Below are 25643 nucleotides of genomic sequence, written 5' to 3' on the forward strand. Positions count from 1 at the left end.
AGCAGGTGGCAGAATTTGTCCTCCTATGTAACAGAGCTTAATCCCAAACCTTCTATTACTCCTGGCTGATTTAAACCTTTCTGTTCCTTTTCAGTTGGATACAGTCCTTGATAGCTGTTGGACAAAAGCTGATGACATCCCTAAGTGCTAGATAGCTCTCCTGTCTTTAACAGCCACAGAATTTTCATCTAGGCATGGAAAAAGTCAAACATCAGCTTGTAGGAGATTGTTCTACATTGTTTCTAAATTAGTGCTCTGCAATTTAAAAGCTAATTCTCCTATCATCCACTTCATCCTTATCTGTTTGCCAGCTCAGAGGTTAAATGAAGCAAATATCATGTTACATTCCTTTAAATTTGGAAAAGGAAAACATATGGGGTAGTGAAAAAAAGAGGTGTAGTCTTCAGATATCTTAAACTATAAAAATATTGTCAAATAACCATTATTGTCATGTTAAAATAAATATCTGAACACAAAACTCCCAGATAACTAATGACCAGAATATGGTAACAATTACTTCTTTTCTAAAACATTTTTTGAAAACTGTGACAAAAAATCCAGACTAAAGAAAGCACTAATAATCATTTGCACATTTGCCTTGGGTTTAACTCACTTCCTTCTCTATCACTCTTCCTGTATGAACTTTAGGAAATAAAAGCATTCTTTTCTCCATTTCAAGTACAATCCTGAATAGTGAAGTAACAGCTTAAAAATTGCAATTACTCCCTGAGATTCTGCAAAACTAGTGTCTCAATTCTCTTTTTCCATGGGATTACTAACAAGACCATTGCCTGTCTCTCTCCAAACAATAGACAGTAAGGACCCCATACAAAATGATCACTTGGATTATCCAGTTTTTACACTTCATTTTGTAGAATTACTCCCTTCCTGTATAATTTTCAGTGATGTTTAACTAGCACCCAAATGGCTCACAGTGTCCACTTTGCTTAACTAGCTTCATTTTTTTCCCAAAATCTAATTGTTCCAGCAAAATATTCCTGACATATAACCCAAACTTCTCTTTTTCTGGGTGTTGCTTTGTGAAATGGGAGGCCAGCAGAAATACTGCATTTCTGAGTAAATAAAGTGACAAAAACACAGCAAAATGCCTGCAGAGGGACAAGAGCTCCAGCAGCTGAGCTGAGAGAAGCTACTTCACTAATATTTAATAGAATGTGTCACCCAAAAACATTAGGAAAGAAATAATTCATCACAACTCCTATACTCTGCTATTGCTCTGTCCCTAATCAGGACCAAAACCTTTGATATTCTCTCACAAGAAATGAACAAATCTCAGTGTGACTCCAACATATCTACATTATCTGTAAGCTTTAAGACTCCTGTTTTGTTGATCAGCAAGCCTGTGGATTGGCTAGTCCATAAATTCTTATATTTATTTTCACTCCTTAAACACAGCATATCCCTGAGTTTGGTGTCTTCTGAAAGAAATTTTCTCTTTACTTGGTTGTAAGAGCAGAAATGTTTTACTGAGTTGTTGGCAATTTTTGTCTATGGTATTTCTTGCTTTGCTCATGAAAATCAAAGTAAGAAAAGATAGGAGTAATTTTGTTATGAAGAAAATATTCCCCAGAGCAGAGGCATGGAAATGCCATTTATTACTGTAAAAACACAGGGAACAAGAACAATTGCAGGTGCTCAGTTTCAGTTCCTGGGCAGAGATTTAGGTACAGTTGGTCCTGTCTCGAGTGGGATCAGGTCTGGTTCTATTTTAATGATTCCATTATACTTCTTTAACAACATTTACCTTTTTTTGACATGGTGAACTGCAGCACTGATATCCAAGGATGAAGACTGGTACCCATCAGATGTTGTTGGGGATATCTTTCCACAAACTATCAATCTGTCTTTGCCACTATGAGGACTTATAGTATCACTTTCTATTTGGCAAGACAATGCTAGCATTATATCCATTTACACCAGCAACAGCCTTTTTTAAGAGACTTCAGGATCCATTCCTGATGGATTAGCTGTAATATTAGATCAGATGAAGAATGTTTCAAGTTTAAAAGCATTATTCCAATTTGGTCTTGCAATACATGATTAAGAATACATTGTTGAAATAATTCCTCCCAAGCTGCTTTAGGACTGTAGGTTATAAATTATTTGTAATTAGAAGTGGGATTGTATGATAGAGGTGCTCTCTTTTTCTCAGACAGAGCAGAAGAGAAGGTTGATTTCACACACCAGGCTCTACTCGTGACAAATCCCTGCCTGTCACAGAGGTTTCATACAGTGATGGACAGACTCACACAACAGTGCAGCCAAACACCGAGTTATGATTCTTCATGCTTGACATGTCTTCATTTCCTCCTCCTTAGCCCTGCACCCTCAGGGATTCTGCAGATCCACTAGGAGATTGCTCACCTGGAATACAAAACCCAGGGCCTCCACCTACAAACTCTATTTACTGGCTGCACTTCTGTAAAACTTCTGGGGGTGGTTGCTTACATTGCACCCCCATCCCTGATCTCTTCTTCACACCTTTACTCAGTCCTGGCTCCCGTGTCACTGCTTTTCCCGGCTCTCCAAGCTGCCTGTCTCACAGTCCCATAAAAACACCAGATGTAACAAAAACAAGCTGCTCTCCTTGCTCAGCATTTCATTGTGTCCCTTCTTCATTCAAATCCACCTGACAGATGCTCATCTGCTACCACATAAAATTTGTCCCGTGTCAAAACTTCTTTCCTCTATCATTTATCTCAACTGACAAGCTTTGCACTGGCCTATCCCTCCCAATCCATCACCCTGTCCATCTGTCTGTCACACTGCTCTACAACCACTCCATGTGTCTTTCCCCACAAAGAGCCCATGCCAGACACACACGTGTTTTTTAAAGACACTTTCAAAGCCCTGTGACAAGCCATAACTAACATGGGCTTGTACCCATCCTATAAGGCTCTTTTTATTAATTAAGGGCCAGAATACACTTGCAGATGTGCAACTTCTCTCCATGTGGAAGCCATTCCTTTAGATACCACCCTCCTGGCAGGAAAGCACTGAAGCCCAGACACTTTGCAGCTTTTCCAGCCAAGAAGCACCCAAGTCACCAAAAGGATGCACAAGACAGAGGGAAAGCTCCAAAACAGACACAAACCAGCTTATTTCCCATTTCAATAAATGCCAGTGTTGTACTTCTTACATAGGAGCAGCCCCACATATCTTCTGAAGAAAAAAAACAAACCAAACAAAACCCACTGCATTTAATGATATGAAAATATCTGCTATAATGCACTCCTTTTGCTCTTGATTAGGATTTCCTGAGCTGCAAATTGTGCTGCCCCTCCAAAGTCCCTGCTCATGCTGTTTATGGTGGTGCCATGTCATTCCACAGAAGGAAATTCATCCATGTTGGTCCATGAACACAATCACTGTTCTAAAAGGTGACCACACTCAGTTACTCGTGCTAAATAAAGCAACAAGACAATTATGACCTCTCTTACTCCAGGACATAAAATGTAAAGACTGGAGAATGGGCTTTCTAGCTCTCTGGCCTCCAAGACTAGAAAAATTTTGCTCTGGGACCTCCAGGTTTTCACGCTTTCACAGCATATGCTTGAATTTCCTAGAACACAGCAGATCTGAAACAAAAATAAAACCTTTTTTCTCCTTGTTGCAAACATGCCTAAAATAATAACCAGTGGAAGTAAACTATCCCTACTGAACAAATTTTGAATGCACATACCTCAAATGTAGCCTTTAGCACACTGAGAATTACACAATTGAAACTTGCAAGCTTTTAAAGGAATAAATGAGGTGGAGTTAATAACAGTCAGCAAACAATACAGAAAATGCAGAACAAACTACTGCACTCAATCTGTTGCTTTCATAGTACATAAAGGAGCTCTTTTTTTCTAATGTAAACACCACTGGCACAAAACATCTATGCTGTAATGCCAGAGGAATACAAAATTCAGTGGTCTGTCTACAAAAGCAACCTTGTGATTAAAGCTGTCCTTAGCTATGGGGTCAAACAAAAACGTAGTTCTTCAGTTCATTGTGAGGACTGAGGCAGCAAAGGTGGAAAAAAGAAACCAAGTTCTTTTGTATTATGCAACAGAAGTGCTGCCTGTGATTAAGGAGGTGACAATGAGCCAGATGAACAGCTGGTACAGGCTGAGACCAAGTCTGCAAATCCCAGAAATCAGTGGAGGTTACAGGTGTGCAGCATCCTGACAAAACTGTGTTTTTCAAGCCACCAAGCACAAGGAAGTTTGAAAAGCATCCCAGTAGCTCCAAGCACATTAAAGGAAACCATGTCCCACAGTCATATATGGTTTAATCTGCAGGAAAACTTGGGTTTGAAACAATGGACTCTTGGGGATCCCCTTGTAAGAGCTTTCTAAGAGGAGATCCAAAGTCTGCTATGTGACTAGAACCAGCACAATCAACTATTCTGATGTAACACTGGTCATTTCTTCTGACTCAAGTGCTCATATCTTTGAAATATATGCAGATTATACTCACATACAATTGTCTGGGAAATAGCTGCTAGAAACAAATTTTTCATAAATCAGTTCACTCAGTCACTACAAAATTTTTGGTTTTGCCCCCAAAACTGCAGAGAATTTCAAAGCAATTCTAAAAACTGTAAAACATTTAAGAAATAGACATTACCTTTCATCTGGAGGAAGCCCAAATACAATGAGTAGCTATCCTTTTGTGGCATGAAACATCACTTACTGTTCCTTACAGCAATTACACCTGAAAAGTGCAACACAGGATATGGCACAGCTACAATAAAAAGGGTTAATTCCATCTGCAAATCATTATGTTTCCAAACAAAATGAACTTTATCAAGAAACCAGCCATTCCATTGCAAGAGCCACCAAACACCCATTATTAATTGCACAAAATTATAGGCCTTGCTTAAAGCTGACCCCAGCCCAGCCAGTGCAATGTTCTTGCTTTGCCCACACCGTGTCTGCAAATCTGCTCTATCGCCTCACAAGCTCCACCAGTCTGTGCTCAAAGCAAACAATAAGTTTTCCATCTGTTTATAAAGCATAAAAAAAGAATCTAGAAAACAATTTGCTACTCCTTAACAAATAATAACCCTTTCTGTCCTTATTATGCTGACACAACTTTATAAACACCCCCTTCTTTTTGAGGGGGACCAAAACCAATGCCCTGAGGGCCCTGAGACAATGCCAGAGAAAAGAGGTGGATAATGGGAAGATACTCTTCTGTAATTTTCTACCATGTCATTTATGAGGCTTTTTTGAATTAATCAGATATGTTTGACTAGAGTAACAATATACTAATTAGACTAATGGTAAGTTCCTGGTTCAACTCATTTGATGTATTTCCTTTTGCCTATAAGATTTAAAAGTAACATCACTCAGGTTAATTTCTAATATGTTTCTCTTCTTTCTTCATTCAGTACCTTCTGGCAGTCAAACCCTAGGGCCTCACAACACTAAAAGTTCTACAACATTTCAGGACAGCTGTGACTGTAAAAACAGCAATTTCTCATCATATCATAGTAGGTGTAAGAAAGTTCATTTAGCATAATTTTTCACCTGAAAACATGAAAATAGGTCATGTCAACAACAAAGCGAGATCCTTACCACGTGTTCTGTAAAGTCCTGTAAGCACAGCATGGGTACAGCCAGCCAGAGAACCCTGGGCACTGTGAGTGCAGCTATCAATAATTTAAGGAAAATCTGCCTGCAGACAGCCATGCCAAGCACCTGAATCCACTTTTATGGTGGAAGTGGACACATGTGCTCGGGGACTTCACATCCTTTCTGAGGAGCACTCACTTATGACATAGGAACAGCAAACTGAGCAAGACTGCAGTAAGCACTGGGATTTGAGGGAGCTCAGCCTGCTGTGGGTTAGCAATGCACCAGCTCTATATTCATTCATATTCTGAATTTGTTGATGCACAGATGAAAAGTCAGGAGGTTCAAGTGATCTGGCATAAAAGAAGGTTTCTGTGTCACAGCTGCTTGCTTTGGTAGTACTTACATGAAAAGGCCTAATGAAAAGTTAAGTGAATAATGTTGCACACTGGAAAAAGTACTCCTTTTGACAAAGTGATTAACTAGAGAGCCTCCACCAGCGCTCCTTGGATGCATTCCCAGGAAAGCCTCTCATGTTCCTGCTATTCTTCATCCTAGATAAATAAATGAATACAAAACATTACTCAAATATGGAGAAAGTTGTTTTCAGCAATTGATAGGATGTGTTTTGATAATAGTGTACTTGGTAGTGAAAATACACATATCTCAGCATTTACAGACAGAGCATTATTTCTCATACTGTATTTACTCTCAGCTTAACAGAGCATTTCAAAGCCATTCAGTTGTGAAAAGCAGATGAATATATGATACTGCAGAAAACCTTACTTTTAAAATATTTTCTTTCCTCTATCAATATTCCTTTATAATAACTTATGAAGCTTATGAAAAATATCTTTATTTTAAGTGACCATAGTTTGAAAATATTCAAATCAACTCATGCTTTGGTGTTTTTATAGGATATAAATCCTTCTTTTCCATGAGGTATTATATGTGTTACCTGGAAGCACAAGCTGTGTCAACATTTGATCCAAAAGGCAATCGACATCAGTCAGAAGAAAAGGAAACCACACAGCTCCCCCCAAGAAATTGAAATTACAAAAAAGTTTAGGCTTGTAGGCTGTAAAAGCTGCACAAGACAAAAACTGGGCAGGGAGACATAGAAAAGGGGTTTAATGGGAAATGAAAAGAGGAAAGACTCCAGAAAAGGAGAAGAAAGGAGTGAACACTTAGAGGAAAAGAGAGCTCTGGCGGTTTACAAGCAGAATTGCCTTCCAGGAGAGATGTAGAAAATCAGGCACCAGAACTTGAAACAAAAGCCCCAGTGAGACTGAGACTGGGAGGAAAAGCAAAGAGAGGGGAGAGATGAGCTCTAGTGTTGGCTGGCCACAAAACAAAGACCTTCCCAGCCATATGTGTTGTCATGGCTAGCAGGCAATGCAGATAAATACACCTCCCAGTTCATGACGTGAAAGCATCTGCAGTTCTTAGAGAAGATTCTAAATTAAGTTAGGAGGTTTTAATTCTGATTGTATCTCTAATTTTAGACCTGGAGCAATGGTCTTGGGTCTTTTTGATGGTCCTGCTCTTATTCTGGTGCAATTGTTGCGCTGTCTCACCACATCTTGCTCTTGTGTGCATCACTGGCATGGCCAGGCAGATGCAGAGTCGCTCTCCCCCGTGCCATTAACACATTTGGCATGCTGGAACTGAAAATGCCTGCCTACACTGAGAGAACTAGTGGTACCTTGGCATGCCAAAATGCTCAACAAATCAGTGTGCAAAGGATTCTCAGAAGTTGCAACAGAAAAGGTGGACAGAGATGGGATTTGGGTTCCTTTACCAGCAAATTTAAACATCTGAACCCCAAGAGACCATAAAGTACCTAGGAGTGATGAAGCTGAACAGCCAAGGATAAATCTGTGGGACTGTGGTACTAGCTAGCTCCATATGGCCCTGCACAGGTACGCTGAGCTAAGGTGTGCAGAGCTGCAGGCAGGCAGTCTTCCCTAAACACACATGCCAGGTTTGTTTCTGCTACCCCTCCCTCCTCTTGCTGGTGTTTCTGTTCTGCTGCTGACAGCAACCTCACTTGAAAATGCACAGTTTTGTGGGCTGTGCTGAGGGTGTTTCTGATGAGCATTCTGCTCTGTGGCTTGGACAATGATGCCACGTGTCATGTGGATGCCTAGGAGGATTTTAATCCCCTGTAGTTCAGTAGCCCTTCATCCCGTGATCTTAGGACACACTGTTTCTCCCTGCCACAGCAAAATGGTGGAAATTACATCTCCCTCTTGTGTTTAGGCTGCTGAAGCTCATAAAAACATGTCTGCATTACAAATAGAACATTCCTATAACTTCACAAGAAAGAATTGTTTTCTTCCTGGCTCCTCTTCAGAGCTCAGTGGTTAACAGGGCCAGGCTGCCTCTTCTGAACACAGGAGATATTACCAGAGCTCTTGGCCATGCAGCACAAGAACTTCTGCCCAATCTGAATCAAGAAACATACTGTCTTTTGCAAAGGAGAGGGAAAGAAACATGATGGTAAAGTCTTACTTGGCTCTTTTCAGTTGAGCTGACAAGCTGCTGTAGGCTGGGTGACTGTAGGCTTGAACAAGTTGGCAGGAAAAGAACAGTGTTTTCCAAGCTGGACTCTCTAGCCAAGGCTGATGGGTAGCATAACAGACTGTATAGCCCCCAGGCAGAATAAAATCCATAAAATGAAAAAAACCACAACAAACCACAGCATGCAGTCATCAAATCTATTCATATGTTCAGGACTGGCTGCATAATCAAAGGAAAATTACTTCATTGGGCTCACAGCCCAATAACAAGCTGGAAAGGGTGAGACTTTATTTCTTGGATTTAATTGAAGGCAATCAGGATGACATCTCTAACGCCATAAAGCTGATATTCCTTGAACAGTTCATGATGGCTTTTTGTTTACTGTAATCCTGAAAATGCCACAACACAAAGGAAATCCAGAAAATAAATGATGCTGCCATCAAATAGAACCTATACTTTTAAACAGGAAGAATTTCCCTAACTTCAAACACAGCCAACACTTTTTATTGGTGAAATAATTTTCCAGTCCACGATGTTTGTCCTGGTTCAACAGGCATCTGTGTTTTAAGCTACATACCCCTTTCATCTCATGACTCTTATTTAAGTTTTAATGAATTTGGGTGTTTAGACCACACTTTGACACCTTGGCTGAGGCAATACCATTAAGCAAGTGTATTCCTTATGAATGCCTACTGCCTTTCTCCATTCTTGGCTCACCCTTGGAAGAAAAAAGACACAAAGGCAGAGAAAAGGAGCCAAGTAGTTTCTCCAGTCAGGGCAAGTATATCCTCCACTCCTGGGAGATGTCTGCCTGCCTTGTTCCTGACAAGAAGACTCTTGAGAAGGAAGACACACCACCACTTGGAATAGCTGTCTGTTTTGGGAGATCAGCTCTTTCTCACATCAAAATGTCTTTTTTGTGCAAACTAGTTCTCTCCCTATCCCTAGGGAACATGGAGAATCAATCTGCACCATCCTTCTTACATTCAGCTTCATCAAGAGAAATGTCAGACTAACCTTTATAAAACAAATCAAAATCCTCCAGTTTCTCTAAACCCCTTACTGCCCTGACACACTTCTCTGAGAACTCTTCTTTATTTATTTGCCTCAGCTCTTCCAAAATTGTATCGGGCCTCAGATGTTAGATACAATCATTAGCTGACTGCTTCAGCTCCTCTTTCAAGTGTTACACATGTCATGGAACTCTGATGTATGCCTAAATTAGCTACCTATTCTTAAACCTCTTTTTCAGTATTTAGCTAGAAGTCTAAATTATTGGTTGTCAAATGAAGTTTAAGGATTTAATTATTTGCATGGTGCCAGATCAAATGTATTAAAATTAATGTTCACAACATGTAACAGTTCTTAACATTTGATGCTGGGACCAAAACCAAACTGCTAAACAGCACAAAAAAATCTTGTTATTACGTCTTAATGAGAACCACTGATTATTTTTTACATTTCATTTGACAGTCTTCATCCTAATTAATTCTACATGGCAAAGATAAATTACTCTGGTTGATGAGGATCATTCTGACTCTGAAATACACTTATTAAATGAAATTAAAGCATGGTGCTAATCAGGCAAACGAGCATGTGTTGCCAACCAAACATACAAACCCCAACAATGAGATAATGACAGGTACAGTGACAGACACAAAGCACTGAAGAGACTAAAAGGCTTTGAGCTTCTCTAGGAGAAAGAGAAACCTAGATGTAAATCTCTGCAATCCTCAAGAAGAACATCTTTTGCTTTTTAAATTGTGTTTGGTTTCTATCTCAGAAATAAAGCAACCCTGTAGATCTGCAAAGGGACTAAAGATTGGTGAAGTAGTGGACTGCCAAGCTGTACCAGAGCACAGGCCTCTGCTAAGGCACAGCCAGAGAAGTTTTCCAGTAATGCCCACCAATGTTTCCCAAGTTTTGGCACATTCATCCAGCAAGTTATTTCAAAACAAATAAAGCAAAGTCCGGATTCAACGCCGTCTTCCAAGTGACTTTCACTAAATCAGGATCTATTTGTTAGATCTTGAGTCAAGGCAGTCCTGTGTGTGTGTGTGTGTGTGTTATGGGAATAAGCTGGCACAGGTAAGCAGCGCCAGCAAAGCTTGCATGTTGATGTGATGATAATTTCTGAATTAGCCTCAAAAGCTTTGTTTTGCTCAATGACAAGTGAGATGATTAACACCAGAACTATTAGCTTTCATTTGCATAGAACACATGGCTCCCTGGCTGAAAGGATAATTTTTCCTGGCAAACCTCTGACACAAGAAAGGGTTCAAGACAAGACCTGGCAGTGCAAATGTGTATAAGGAAGCAGGCTGACAGAGGAACTTTGCTCTTGCTGAGCAACAGGGATTTCTGGCCATGGCAGAGGTCTCTTTTGTGTGTCTGAGGAGAGGGGAAGGCTTCTGTGTTTGCCTGTCCTGAGTGTCTTGGAGCTGGGCCATTGCTGGGGTGATTATGCAGCCTGTCTGCAGCCACTGTCCTCTGTCATTTTGGAAAACACATTTTTAGAGAGATACAACCATGTTCAAGAACTCTAATGGCTTCAATTAATTTCTCACATAGCTTTTTAAAGAACAGACAGGAGCACAAGTAAAGTACCATGAAATACTGTGGAATAAACTCCCGAGTATATTATTTACTACTTCTGCATAGCAATTACTCATGGGTTTTCCAGAGAGAGGAAGAAAAGTCTGCTTATGTTTCAGAGAAATTAAGTCCTATGCTTCTCCAAATATACAAGAGGAAGTTCACCCAAATGTTTTGCTCCCTGAAGTATCCCCCTTCCTGACATATCTTCTTTTGCTGGGCTGTCCCAGGGCATAATTAAACCCAGATCTTATCTTCCAGGGACAACCACAGGCTATATGTTAAAAAATAAAGTAGCTGGGGAGCTAGAACAGTTGTTTGCACTGTGTTATTGTCTAGATCCTTGAAGCTTTATTACTGATCTTTTCAGGAATGCACTGAAGTACAGAATAATGAAGAGCATTAACTGATATTAATCTCTTCCTACTCTGAAGAGATGGGAGTCTAAAATAAGCCACATAGAAGAAGAAAAAAGATGGAGGCAGATTCTTCTATTATTTACATTTGTGTTCAGCTCAGCAGTCTCTTGCAGAATAATTTACACCTGTATTTTGCACCAGCATGAGGCAGCACTCTTGGGTCTACAGCTGAAATTCAGAGTGGAGGTGTCATATACAGACACATTAACTACTTGTTTAGGTAGTTAAGATACTTGGCTAATTGTGCTGATATCTACACTAGCAGCTCTGCACAGGAATAAATCATGTCTTGTAATTCTCTGAGTAAATTTTTATTTGGAGGTGCCACTTGGCTCTAAAAGTATAAATTTAATTACCTCTTTTTCTTTTTGGAGCGTGGCACATAACGTAAAAGAGATATATTCCAACACAGGTATAACTGTCAATTAGTTTTTCCAGCTTACCCTATCTCTTAGCAATTAATAATGAATTGCATTTGCCATTTTCTAGAATGGAATCACTTTATACAGATAAGCACTGAAAAACTTGCTGTTTTAATAGATCACTTTTGGTGTAGGAGTAACTTGACTCAATTATAATGACATTTTTATTACTATTGCCACATTTCCTTTCAATGCTAAAATTTTAGTATCCAGTTTTTAGAAAGGTTATTTGTTTTCACCCAACAGTGGTGCAGGGGCATTTTGTCACACTGTGGTGTACATTCCATCCTGTTGTCATTCAATGATGAGCATGGCTCACTCTGCCACTTCTGAAGACAATTAAGTGCATTTTGAACTCGGGGAGTGCCAACATATCTTAAGAGCAGTCTTCTCTGACTTCTCATCTGCACATACATTGATTTTTATGGCTGTCTGAACTCTCCACTATCCTCCTGTTCCTAAATGCAACAACTAAGAGAGATGATTGTAACATTCAAGATAAAAAGATAAAAAGAGGGTGTAAAGATGCAACATATCATCTTGGTATTTAGTGTAACATGTACTTTACAAGAGCTGCATTTATACCCAGCACTGATTTACTCTGCTAAGTTGTTCAAATTCCACACAACCAGCACTCCTTGGAGATGTATTATTGGGGCAGATTCTTTTTCCCTCAGCAGTGCCTTAGAAAACCAAATATAGATGCCTAAAATGAAACCTAGTCATGAATTGCAAGTGTAACACAAACCAGCATTAAAGCCAGTGAGAGCTCTGGGCACTCAAGAATGAATGATACTTTATATAAACCATCACAGACAAGAATCACATTACTAATTAGCAACTGACCAAAATAAATAGGGATCAAGGATATCATGGAGCTAAAATAAGAATCCTTACTCAAAATGCATGCCTAACTTTTTCCTGAATTTTTCAAGTCCAGTTGACCAATAGTTTCTATGCTCATTCTGATTCCCTATTTCTTGCAGGACTAGTAAATATATTTTCCAGGCTTCTAGGTAAATGGATCTACTTTTCAGAGAGAGAGAGAGAACAGCTGTACATCAGCTGGAGGAAGCTCTGCACTGTCTTAGCATGGTGGCCTATCCCAAAACTTCCCTAAGTTGTCCTCCTCTGCCAGTTCTACTGACAACCTGCCAGAAGGACTTCTGTTCAACAGCAGGATTAGCTTCCATTTCACAAGATCCTAGCAGTAATTTTTTGATTGCTTTTTTTTCATTGCCACCTCTTCTGTATTCACCTCTGCTTTGAATTCTTAAGAGCAGACAACTCTTGCCTATCAATACAGGGATTTGGTCTTGCATCCTCCCACATCTCTGTGGGCACAGTAGGCTCTTCGTGGCCTGAAAGGCTGAGAATCCTGTTCTCCAACCGATGCCTGCTCTCAGATGTGTAACTGCTTTGATGCAAAGTTAATCCTCTCCCTTCCAATCTTTCACTCTGTGGAATAAAGGGAGGTTGAAATTGCAAATTCTTAATCCACTGCCATGTTAAACCTCAGCCCTCTCCAACACTTTACTTCCATCTTTTCACAATGCCTTTCACACCGTTCCTCTCCACACAAGCCCACGCTTCTCTTGACTTCATTTACCCCTGGGAATATTTCAGGAGATGGAATCGGTGCCAAAACATTGTAACCCACATCCCTTTCTCTCAGGAGCAGAGAAACAATGAGGCTCTGGAGTTAGGGCTAAACATGCAAGGACACAAAGACCTCCTGCGCTGCTGTTACTGGTGGGGCAGCGCTGGCAGCACAGTTTGGATGAGCTGCTATGCCAAGAAGCCTCTTTTATACCTTTTAAAGGCCATTATAAACTGCCTAAGGTGCAGGATACCAGCAAAAGACCCAGAGTACCTTTCACATGCAAATGCAAGAAGAGGAAAAGCTACAACTGGAGGCAAAGAGTCAGACAGAAATGTAAGTGCCAAACCCTGGCAAATACAGCCAAAAGCAGTGTGTGCCTGGCTCCACACACCCCAACTGAAGCTTTCTTGGCCCAAGAGATAATCAGTCCTGGGGAGACAACATGGAACTGTTTTAGTGTCAGAAAAAAAATCCTTTTTGCAGCACTGCTATCTTGTCAAGAAAACTGCTGTGCTATGGAAGATGGATCATATGAAAGATGGGCAACAGCCCACAGACAGTGTATGGACTTCCAAGATTTTACCATAACACACTGGTCTTTGCCAAGTGGAGGAGGAAACATGCCAGCAAAAATAGTTCTTCCTCCCAAGATGAGACCAATTACACTCACTTTGTTCCAGGCCAACAGCTTCTGGTTTCCCCCAAGTTCTGACTCAGGGCTGGGGGGTCACTGCCTCTTACAGACACTTTTCCTCACAGTCTGCTCATCCAAGTTTCTGGCCAGAAGAGCACTGTGGCAGGTAGTTCCAGGTCTAACCCTGAGTGGGTTTTGGCATGCAATCCATCAATCCAGTGTGATGCTTTTGTCCTGGTGAGCAAACCCTATAAAGCTGTGAGACTCACTTCTGGCAGTTTGCATCTTCTCTTTGCACCAGTGCCACAGCCAGATTTGGTATCACAGCCTCAGTTTAAACACCACTTGTTTATACACATCCTGTGGTTTCTCCAGGCAAGGTTAGACACATATAATCCTTCCTCAAAACAGGAGCTGCAGTAAATATTGTAGTATTTAGAACATAAATATGAAGGAAGCATGCCTCAGGATTACTGTGGTACGGCATACAGCCCAATTAGACACACATAGAGTACTACATTCTTTTAAACTCCTAATTTCTTTTTTTTTAATGTATTTTCGGATATTTTAGTCACCTAAACAAGCTAGCTAAATAACTGACTTGAAAACATTTGGATCTGGACATCTACTACACACATTACATTACACTCTTTTCTAGTTAAGAATATGCAACAGCTGATATAAATCAACAAAGCTTCTTTGATTTCAGTGCAGCGGTGCCAATTCGTAATGTACAAGGATTTAGCTGTACTGTTCCAGCTAAAAACCAAAATTTTATTCAAGCTGTCCAAATACACTTTTGACTCACATTTAAGAAAGAAGAAAAGAGACAGACGTGTTTTGATGAGACTAATCAACAAGAGGTGCCTCCTCCTTTCCCACAAATGCACATTTGTATGGCACTGATGACTCTCAAAGTCCCACCTTCCTCTCAAAGGAGTAACATGGATTAACCCCATCCTACTTGCACAGCAATCCTCTCTCTCTTCAGATCACTCCCTCACCTCAAATATTTCCTTTTGCTGTCTCAGGACACACAAGAACACCAGCTTAGGAAAGGGGTCTGTTACCTGTGACCTTCAAAAATAACTTACTCAGAAAGATGGGAAAATAAACCACCAGCAGGCAGCAAAAACCTTGTAGGGAATTTGGTGTAAGAAACAAGACAGGTACTTACCAGTGCTCAGTGTCCTTGTTTTTTGGGCAGAGCTGTGTGCAGGTGTGCATAAATTCCATTTCCAAGTTGTATGGGAGGTCTCATCCTTCCCTGCCTGCTGAGATCCTGTAACAAAAACTTCTGTCACCCTGAAACACATTTCTGACTGCTGACTTCTCTTATTCACAGGACTGTGAGAAGAGCTGGACTGCTGAGGATGGAAAAGACAAGCTCCTTTCTCAGCTGTGCACAAAACTGAGTATTTGTGCATTTGACACACACATACAAATTTTCTTCAGAATAAAGTGCTACTTCTGTCCTTTTATCAACACAGAAAACAAAATAAAAGTGATTAAGTCTGTTTTCAGATGTAATCTCAACACGAGAGTCTTACTTCTGGGCTGAGCACCTGGTTATGTTTTCTCTGTGCTACCAAGCAGAGAAATCACAGATCCCATACCCAAGAGATATTTACTGGTTTCTTTCTTTAAAGAAAGAAGCATGTAAGAAAATGAACTTGCAAAATAACATTCATTTTTTCTTGCTTCACTTTAATTAGATTACCTTATTTGGGTTTAAAACACTTAGCTAAACCATAATAATCTGTATCCACCAGCTACAGATTTTTGCTATAGAATGTTAATGGCACATTTAAATGTTATTAGCATACAAACTAAATTACTTTTAGAAAGAACTGACTGTACAGATGCTGTGTTTTCACTTTTGTATATAGATACCAATACACACAACTTTTATTCCTCTGCTGTCTAGTAGCTGGTGAACAAACAAAACCTTTCTGATGTTTCTTTTCCTTCATCTTGTTGGGGGAAAAACATAAAAGCACAACAACAAAAACCATCAAACACTGCAAATTGTTAGGTTACTTCCACACTTCAAACCCAGGCTGTTAAATTAACAATCATAATTATCTAATGACCACTGCCATTAATGGGAATCCCACCACTGACAACAATGAACTATGAATCAGGCAATGAAGCCAGTTTTCACATTTGTTACAAAGTTTGAAATAATAAGGAGTTGATTAATGTTACATACAAAGATGCCCAAACCAGATCCTAATATTTACACTGGACACAAATAATGGGAAATATGAGATACACAACAGTTGCGCTTTTAATTTGCCAACTGAATCCTACATTAAGACAAAATATTATTATTTGACATCTAGAACAACTGGAAGTGAGATGAGAGTCAAATCCAGAATTTTCTGGAGAAAATGGAGAAGACTTGAGGGGAAAAACCCAAAGTCTTTAGACTTGTTTTTCCTTTGAAAACATTGTCAGATGAGACAGTCTTATCAATCCTGAAACACAGCCTTACATGTAAATTAACAATTATGAGGATAAGAAGTGTTAATTTACTGCCCCTGTACTTTCAGTGGAAAAATTTTATCTGTATTTCCCCTAGAAACTGAGAGCTTGCTTTCCCTACGTGCTCTTGGAATAAGTGCAAAGCAAATTATCAAAAATAGCAACTCACCAAATACAAAAATATACTCCATTCAAGTGACTTGAACTATTTCCTGTCTAGAGTCATTTGAAGACAGAATCCTAAGCTGCACTTGAAAGAAGGAAAAAGAAATATCTTGAAAAATTACTTGGCCTTACCAAACTCTCCCTCAAGATCTGCAAACACAGAGCTGTCCCTTACCTCAAGTCAACACTATACATAAACCTGCCACAGTTCTTTGCCCCTGAGCCATCAAAATAGGAATTCCTCCAAAGCCAATGACTTATTTCTCAAAAAAGTTATTTCACCTGCAAGCACACCCTTAACTTACCTGCTGAATCATGCCAGTCCTTAGTTTGAAGTAAAGAAACATGACTTGATTTCTGTTCTCATTCAGAGGCAAGATTCACAAAACATCAGGTTGATGGGCTTATCAGGGTGCTTTTCACTGACTACAGTTCTTTTTAGCTAACTTCAAACCACTGTGAGCAAAAGATAAAACAATGGCTGACAACCAAAGCACAGAAAGACATTTTTCAATTTTAAGAATAAACTTAAATTTGGCGTTTTGGGCAGATCATTCTGACACAGATTCTGTTTTCCATGATATTTTCAGTCAATTTCTCTAGCTTCCCACCACATATACATAAATCAGACACACACTTTCTTAATTATTTCAGGGAGTGGCATTATAAATCTCTGCTTTTCTCAAGATCTACAACCTCATAAAATTAGAATAATGTGCATCATCTCTCTTGCATAGCTTCTGGCATATCATTTTTACCCTCCTTCCAGCATAATTGAATACTCCATGGGATATTTGTAGTAACAGTCATCAGTCTCTCTAATGAAAGAAGTCTGGAAAAAATATGGCAGTTTAACTATCAGATGCCATTTCATAAAAATAAATGCTAATGTTTTCCAAGTACATATGATGTTCTTAATATTATTAAACTTGGGAACTGTACATGAAAGCATTTGTATATTGAGCCATCAGGACTGGAGCTAAAACTGTTTGGAGAAAACAGGAGTAATTTATAGTGAATTTTGAGACATTTCCTTATCACCAGCATACTCACATAAGGGACAGCATAGACAAGGGCTGCTCCCAGGTGAGTTTATCCATGCCCCTTTTTATTGCCTAATAAACCTACACTGTAACTCTGTAACCTGCTCTGAATACCAGGTGGTATTTAGTTACACAAGCAACCCCACTGATTTTAGTCACATTTAACAGGGGTAGGAGTATTCCTCACAGACAAAATTTAGAAATCTGGAAGTTAACTTGCTTTCCTATTTTAGTTCCTGGTTACCAAACATTTTATTGATTTGCTTATTGCTTTCCTACAACAAATGCAGATGCATTCTGTTTAAATTTCTATCTCAGAGCTGCCATCAGCTGAGTTTAAGTTTCTATTTGAGTACAAGCTACTATTTTTATAGAGTTGCTCCTATTACAGAAACCATAGAGAAAAGGCTGCTTACCAAATGTGGTAATAAGCACTGAAGATAAATCTTGGGCGTTGAGATAAACAGTGTAATATAAATTTGATTGAAATTGACTGGAGATGCTACCTCTCAGAATTACTCTAAATTCAGCAGAGTAATTCAATCTTGAACAAGAGAATCAAGAACAAAAGAAACTCTTTGCATTGTAGTTACTGATTTTTGTGAGGTCAGTTCTAATGAATGTGCTCCCTGGGAGAGTAAAGCACCACAACATACACAGCTCTGAAATTTCCAAAACCCAGATCCAAGCCACGCTTTAGAAATTCATTTCCAGCAAAACTGTTCCTTTGAAGAACTCTGCTTTCATTTTCACCAAATTCTTATTTTTTTATTTATTATTACTCTACAAGTCACTCTTCTTACCCCTACATTTAGTGTAGCTACCACCATGTTCACTACCCAGTTTATTTGGCCAGCAAATGACCAAGCTCAGCAGAGGTGCAGTAGAAATTAAGGTAACAGGACACTGATTCTCCCAAGAGCTTCTCCATGACAAATATGGTATTTAATAAAATGATTCCATTGCCCAACCTGGAACTTTATGCTCCCTCTGAGCATGACATACCTTGCACCTATGAAGTCAATCAAATGCCAATGTTATTTTTGCTTTTATTACCCAGGGCCAGTAGAGCAGTTTCAGTAAAAATAATTTATACCAACTGTTTCCAGTTAATGGAAATTCAAAGTCTTCAGACAGTGTTTTTTATTTCTGGTGCTTGAATTCTCAAAGAAATAGTGAAGTATAATTGATACCATATGCTTTTTATTGTTTTCCACATGAAAGAATCACGATTTCCAGTGGATCATCGAATTCTGCTGTGGCAATGTGCCAAATCATCAAACACCAAGGTCACATGTGATGAAGGTAGTGTTCAAAGCAGGAATAGCATGTATCATATCTTGGCATTGAAGGTTTATTTCAGTTTGTCTGAGTACACCCAGACAAGAAATTTTCTGGGGTTTTCTGCAGACTACAAACCATCTCCTTGTAAATTATGGGCACAAGCCCAAGAAAACGTGCAAATATTCATCACCAAACAACAGGATTACAAAACACTATCAGTTCAAAAAGTGCATTACAGTAGAGCCAAGCCAGTGTTTCAGACATTTCAGAAATGTTAATAACCATCAAATCTGAAATTAACTGCACCTACCATATTTCAGGAATATCACTGACACAGAAAAATAGTCTCTTTGTCCCACAGTTGTGCCCGCAGAAGCATCATGTTTGCTGATTGTTTTGAGTATTAATTTAATCTGCTTTACTTGTCTGCTTCAAAAAAGTCAACAGCTGAAGGGCTATTTTTAGAAAATCCTGCAAATCTTTCTGCTTTGGGGAAAAAAACCCCACTTTTCACTTTGCCTGCAAGTCTACTGCACTTAGTCTTACTCAAGCAGGCTGAGTAACTGGATCTTTTTATCATTTTCAACTGATTTTGTGATACTGCTTCCTACCTTTACTTCTGTTCTATCATTTCCAGCTGAGAACTTCTGGAAGGAGAACATCACTTTCATGATATGTGCTTCACACAATGGAGAAAAGAGACACACATCCAAGAACTCCAGTTCCAGCAGCACAGGACAATCAAAAACCAAGGTGTGAGACTACCCACAAAGTGATAGCAGTGGCTTTTAGCTTAAACAAGGCTTCAAAACGCATGAGACAGCTTCCTTTCCTCTCAAAGTTTGTTCTTCACGTCATAAAAGGAACAATATAACACAGGGAATGACCAAGCATCGGGAATAAATCTGGAGTTATAAAGGCTGAAGTGCTTACAGGGGTATTGTACATGCATTTGTCATCAGCACAGCAACTTCTCCTTTTCATGTCATATTCAAAACCACTTCCGTTATTTAACGGACATATCAGCAAAAGAATTCACCCAAGGCTGAGGAAACAAAACTTCCATGTAACAATTCATGATGCCAATAATATCAAAAGAAGTCCAATTGGCATATTTTATCCAATGGTAGGACTTTGTCAGAGAAACAGGAACCCAGGCAGATTTTATCTCTCAACTTCTCAGGCAGGAAATTTAATTTTTTGCCTTCTGGAAAGGTTTCAGTTGCAAAGACTTTTGAAGGAACATAATGACAGTAAATTGATGGTTTTAAAGAGAGGAAATACTAAATTTATGGCAGGGAGTATGCTATAATCCAATATCTTGGCCTTTGTTAGAGGCAGAACAAACATCACCCCAGGGCTTGAATGACTCTGGGGACAATCTGAGAATCTGTCACCATGGCTCCTCCAGGTCACAGATAAATTGATGGAAAAAGCAACCCTCCCTAAAACCATGAGCAGGCAAAGAACTCTGAGAAACAATCTCCTTAGCTCTTTCTGCAAAAAATATACAAAAGTGTTATCTTGCTGTTTTAAAGTTTTCCCTATTTTTTGCCTTTCTGCATGCTCTCTTATTCATATATAACTTAGCCATGAAGTTAATTTCTAAAAATATCTCAGGGGGTTTCTGGAATCTGCTGGCAGAATAGAGGTAGCTCAGGATAGAACAAGGTCACCAACATTTCCCACAAGAAAATGAAAACTTACACACCTTAGAAACATTACTTTGTCCTTTCACTTGATCATCAAGGCAGGAATGAGGATGCTTGATTTTTTTTTTTTTTTTTTTTTGAGGGAGGAGAAAAACTTCCAGAAATCCTCATTCTGATAAAAGAATCTGGGATTTATCCACCTGTCATTTCTACAGAGCAGCATCTGTTGTAAGATGACATGCAAAAATAGCAGCAGTATGCATATGAAATGCAAATCAAATTTTTACCTATCAAATATGTAAGAATATAAATCAAGTGCTAATACCTACCTGCTAAGGTTTTACAGTCAAGAGGACACTTTATATTTGTCTATTTTATTAACTGGTTATGAATGCAGTATTACCCTTGCAGCTATCATATTTTTCTTCTCCTCATCTATTTACTTTCTTTTTGTTGTTTTTAAATTACACATTCCTAGGCGTCTGCCTACAGGAATTTGGACATTCTCAAAGAATGGGGGATGCTTAGGTCTGTCTCAGCAAGGGGAAATAAGATGTGGTTTTGCTGGAAATTGCTTTGGAGAAAATAAAAGGATTGGGGAGGAATCTGAAGTATTAAAACCCATTTAAGTCCAGCTCCCTGTTGTGAATTCAGCAGCTGTTTACAGCCAATTTTGGTCGGTGTCTTCCCCTCATTCTCTAAAATAATTTGTATTTATGCTAAACACATACCAACTTCACCCTGTAAAAAATGTTTAAACCTCTCACAAATGAGCTTCCACATAAATACTGTTGGATAAACAATACTCAAAGAAGTCGAGACGCTGTAACAAATAATTGGAGCTGATGGCTACAGCCATGAAATGCTTTTGCCAGGGGCAAATAAATTAATAACCTTGCTGTTGTACTGTACCATCTCTAATGCAAAATGCTTGTCTTTACTACTTATTTAGACATGTGCAACGAGACATGAAGCCATGGTTTCTGTAAAATCCCCTGGAGGAAGCTTACAGAGCCAACACATCGGGGTCTGGGGTTTGGTTCTGATATTGTGTTCTCATATGTGTTTCCAGCTCTACATATATAAGATAAGATGCAAAACAGCTCAGTTCTCCAGCAGAAATTCTGTCACTTGGCTTGAGAGATAACAAGGCATTTAATAGTTTATTCTCACTCCTATACCCTGCCTCCTTGAACATTTTATTTGAGGGAGGCACTAGCAGCAGCATGTGCTGATGGTGAGCACATTTCACTCCTCCAGGTGTACTCTGAGGATTTACTATGCTAAATGTACTTTCAAGCCAGAGGTGTACAGCCTTTGTTTCTATATATTGTTATACATGTCCCACAGATTGTATTTCCTCTTGTAACACAGAACCCATCTGGAAATGCTTCCAGTTGTACACAGTTCCTATTTCTTTGTTGAATATATTCAACTGAATGGCCAAGACAAATGGGAGGAAGCACAAGCTTTTAAAAATAAACAAACTGAACACAAGACAGCTCTCAGCTTTGCGCCACTTGTTCAACCCCAGCCACACAACTGAATTAACAACATTTTTGCCAGACGTCTGAGGCATCTCTGCCTGCTCATTTACTCCTGTTTACAGAGGAATATTTAACAGGCTATCAGTTCTGTGGAAAGGGCACTGCAATTTCACCTCGTTACTGCTGTACATCCATCGTGGTCAACTCTTTTCTTTGCGCTCCTTCACAGCCTGTAACAGCTCTGGACTTCAGAGTCAACAGCGTGAATGCAATTATCCAGTCTCTCCAGTTACTTCATGCTCTCCTGTGAGAATATTCTGAGCCATCTGCTGTCAGCACCAGTAGGCCTGCAGTCCCTGGAAGCATGTAAATTAGCTCAGGGTCAAAGAACACAAAAACCTCTTCTCCCAAATGTTGGTCACCATGTGGCCTTGCAAGTCACAGCTCTTGCAATCTCATCCCAAACACAATCCCTGCCCACATCTCATCGTGAGAGCCAGGAACTGCATGGTTCTAAGATATCAGGCTTTTTACTTTAACTACTTTTCACCATGGATCAGTGCAGATAATGAGTGAATATAATGTCCATTTCTAAAAGATGTGTGTTCCCCTGATGAACTCTGCTTTAACACTTAATTCACTTGAACACAATTAAGCACAGGGAAGGGACAGCTCGTGTGAGCCCAAAGGAATGATTTGCTGAGACTGTCACCACTGCTAGCAGATGGAGCAGAGCTGTCACCAAATCAAGTGAGACCTAAATCCCAGATGAGAGCCCAGGAATTCCCTAAACTCCCTCATCCAGGAGACACGATGAACTAGTCCCCCACTTGCCAGCTCTGTGGAGAAGATAATCCTGACAGCTTTTACATTAAACAGCTCCAAACTTCAGACACATACAACTGGCTGGCAACTGAGTAAGTCTCATCAAGGAGCTATAGCTGGGACTAGAGGTGGATTTTGGATCTATTTCTTTTTTTTTTTTTTTTCCTGAAAAGGCCATATTTCACTGCTACAGAGGATAATGTAAAAAGACACAAGTGCCAGAGCATGCCCTGTCCACTTTATTAAGCAGAGCATCAGTTTGGGACTTTGGAACAGTGCCCTGTGACAAGAGTCTTGCATCCTTGTCCAGAAACCCTCTGCTTATCCTAGGGTAATGTAGATTGTAGAGGAAAAATAAATCAAAATGCCACAGTTCTCTCTGGAATAAGACAGGATTAGAAAATTACACTAGAATACCAACAGAGAAGATCAAATTCAATTTTGGCATCCAGAGCCAAACTCTGCAACACTAGCAGTGCTTTTGGCTCTCTTTCAGCTTATTTAGACAGTAGCACTGACTCTGCAATTACATTTTTCAGTATGGAAAAGTAGCTATTATCTCTCCCTCTTTTATTCACATTTGTCACAGCAACTTCCAATCAAGCACAGAAACATTATAAAAGATAAATGTAACTGAGCAAATCTGAAACTCAGCATCACTTTTTCTTCCCTTTCAAGACAGCAGATAAAGACAAAAAATGTTCCTGGAAGATTAACTTGATTAATAAAAACATCTGCAGGCTCAATGCTGAAAAAAAGCAAAACTTCTCCTCTGATCCTTTTACTAGGAACTGTATCAATATAGACTGATAAATGTCCCATTTTTCTAACAAAGTAACATGAAGGAAACAGCTGAGATATACACTGTTATGTATGCAGAGAACCTACTAAAAAACTCAGATAATCTAGAAATACAATATTGCATTAATGAGGATCTATGACTGATAAATACTGATGATACTGGAAAGCTTTAGGAGAAATATTTCAACATTGGCACTGTCCAACCCAACTAGAAAACTCATCTGATTACACTAATCCCCAAAGTAGGAAACCATATCAGGGATTTCCAGCTAATAGCTTTCCAAACTGAAAAGGTAGCAAAAGCTCAAGGCTGTCAGACTGCACCACAGGTTTCCATCCACGTACAGGAAGGTCGAATGGGTTTTGTAAGCTGAGTGCTAAAAGCAGTGTTCAAGGAATAAAGCAGTTAATGCCTGAGCTCTGAACACTCTTCAGAATCCTCTCACAGGTTTGCAGAAAAGCACTGAACAGCCCTTATGACGTTTTGTAGCAGTTCTCCAACAAATGCTGCCTGGGACTGACACCATCCATAAGGCTTGACATACAGTGCCCTGGTAGAAGTGGTGGGCATAAATCCTGTCCATTTCAGCAAAAAAACATGAGTGCCTCAAGGATGTCTGCTTCCTCTTCTTTTAACTTCTCCATGGAGACAGGCACTACTTATGCATATTGTGTCCATATTCTGTTTTATGCTACAGAAAAAATATTGCTAATGTGATCTTCAGGTAAGCACAACAGCTACAACCAAAGTCACAGCTAACATGACATGATTGAGCGGAAACATAAGCTTTCAGGGCTTTTCTGTACTTTACCTGTTCTAGTTCACTCTGGTGAACATTCTTCATTCACATATTGAATGAATATTTTGAAATATTTTCAATATTTCAAAATTTTTCAATCATGCACTATGCTGATTAAGCATACTGTGGATAAATCATAGCAAAAGATGTGGGGTTATAATAGGATAATGACAAGAGAGTACTGAAATCAATACCTGTCTACAGGTAACAAAACAGAGCAATTTTCATCTGCTTTTTGGTGATCAGCATCTGTGCTCTCACCATGTATTTTACCCTTGTTTTCCCTTTTTCCTCCATTCCTGCAACACCAATTGTCAAGCAATGCCTTTGGTCAGCACGCACCAGTAAGTACATTTCTCCATGTGGAATTCCTGCACACACACTTCCTTAGGAGTTCCTGACAGGCTGCCTGTGCACCAAGTATTTCACTTCAGCTGTTCCACCTGCTGCCTGCAATATTACCAACAACAACAACAGTTTTTAAAAGACCTGATTATTATTGCCCAACCTCAACCTCCATTACACCCAGGAGAGTCTCCCTGATGTCTTTCATAGGAACAGGCTCTGACCTGAGAGCACTTTTGAAAATCCCCTCCTCAGTAACAGGAGAGAAGCACAAGCCACCATAAATCACGTTAAGAAAGATCAGAAACATATAAGCAGTCTGTTAGACAGGTATTTTCCAAATTAAGACCCCCATCCAGCAAAAATGATAGAGAGACCGAGCTCTGCCCCATGTGGAGATGATCACACGAGTGGGGGCAGCATCTCTAAATAAATCCTTATGCACCCTCCACAAAGACTGCACAAGGCAGTGCAGAGAACAAAAAGGAGCCACAACAGCACTTGGTTCCATGTTCTTCCAGGAATATATTCTCTTTGGTTTGAAAATATTCAGGTCTTCTTAACCTTCTCATTACTTGCTCTCAGATCACCAAGCAAGACACAACTATTAAATCTGCAGATGAATTCTTATTGTAAGAATTCAGGGTTATGACAGAAACACAAACATTCCTCCTTTTTCCTGTTTTTCTGCTAATTGCCTCTATTTTGGTTTTTTTCTGGCAATAAAGGTAGGATTCACACAAACAGTGGAAACCATCCACCAAACAGCACAATATTCCATTAGAAAATCAAGGCATCCTAAGTGGTGATAATGTACAACAGAGCACAGGAGTCACTGGTGTAAGCTGCTGCTATGGAATTGCTTGGAAAAGAAACCTTTCCCCTCTGGCAGGCTGCATTCTTGCTGTGAACTGAACAACAAAGTATGAATTGGGAATTCTGCCTGCAGGAAAGGCATGCATTGCATAAAGGA

General features: G+C 39.5%; 1 protein-coding gene and 2 long non-coding RNA genes across 18 annotated transcripts in view; all 3 read right to left on the reverse strand.

The window, feature by feature from the left end:
• The window catches only part of LOC117244293, a 68282-nt gene extending 65639 nt beyond the window's left edge, over nucleotides 1–2643 (reverse strand). For 5 of the 16 annotated variants that reach the window (XR_004497101.1, XR_004497102.1, XR_004497105.1 and 2 more), the window contains exon 1: nucleotides 1766–2642. This is a non-coding gene — a long non-coding RNA (uncharacterized LOC117244293). Of the gene's footprint in view, nucleotides 1–1765 lie in introns of all 16 variants that reach the window. The other 11 variants (XR_004497092.1, XR_004497093.1, XR_004497094.1 and 8 more) reach the window with 4 other exon arrangements.
• Nucleotides 2644–4414: 1771 nt separating this feature from the next.
• LOC117244332 lies at nucleotides 4415–16885 on the reverse strand. Its single transcript, XR_004497204.1, has 4 exons — nucleotides 16739–16885; nucleotides 14959–15063; nucleotides 5992–6139; nucleotides 4415–4722 (listed from the first exon to the last, which is right to left on the reverse strand). It is a non-coding gene; the product is annotated as an uncharacterized LOC117244332 (long non-coding RNA).
• A 1428-nt stretch (nucleotides 16886–18313) lies between these two features.
• Nucleotides 18314–25643, reverse strand: part of PRDM5 (PR/SET domain 5) — an 85837-nt gene continuing 78507 nt past the window's right edge. The window contains exon 18 of the transcript XR_004497024.1: nucleotides 18314–22255. The gene's annotated coding sequence lies outside the window, so the exon portion shown is untranslated. The remainder of the gene's footprint in view (nucleotides 22256–25643) is intronic.

Source organism: Parus major, chromosome 4 (genome assembly GCF_001522545.3).
Source record: "Parus major isolate Abel chromosome 4, Parus_major1.1, whole genome shotgun sequence".
In the NCBI taxonomy this organism is placed as follows: domain Eukaryota; kingdom Metazoa; phylum Chordata; class Aves; order Passeriformes; family Paridae; genus Parus; species Parus major.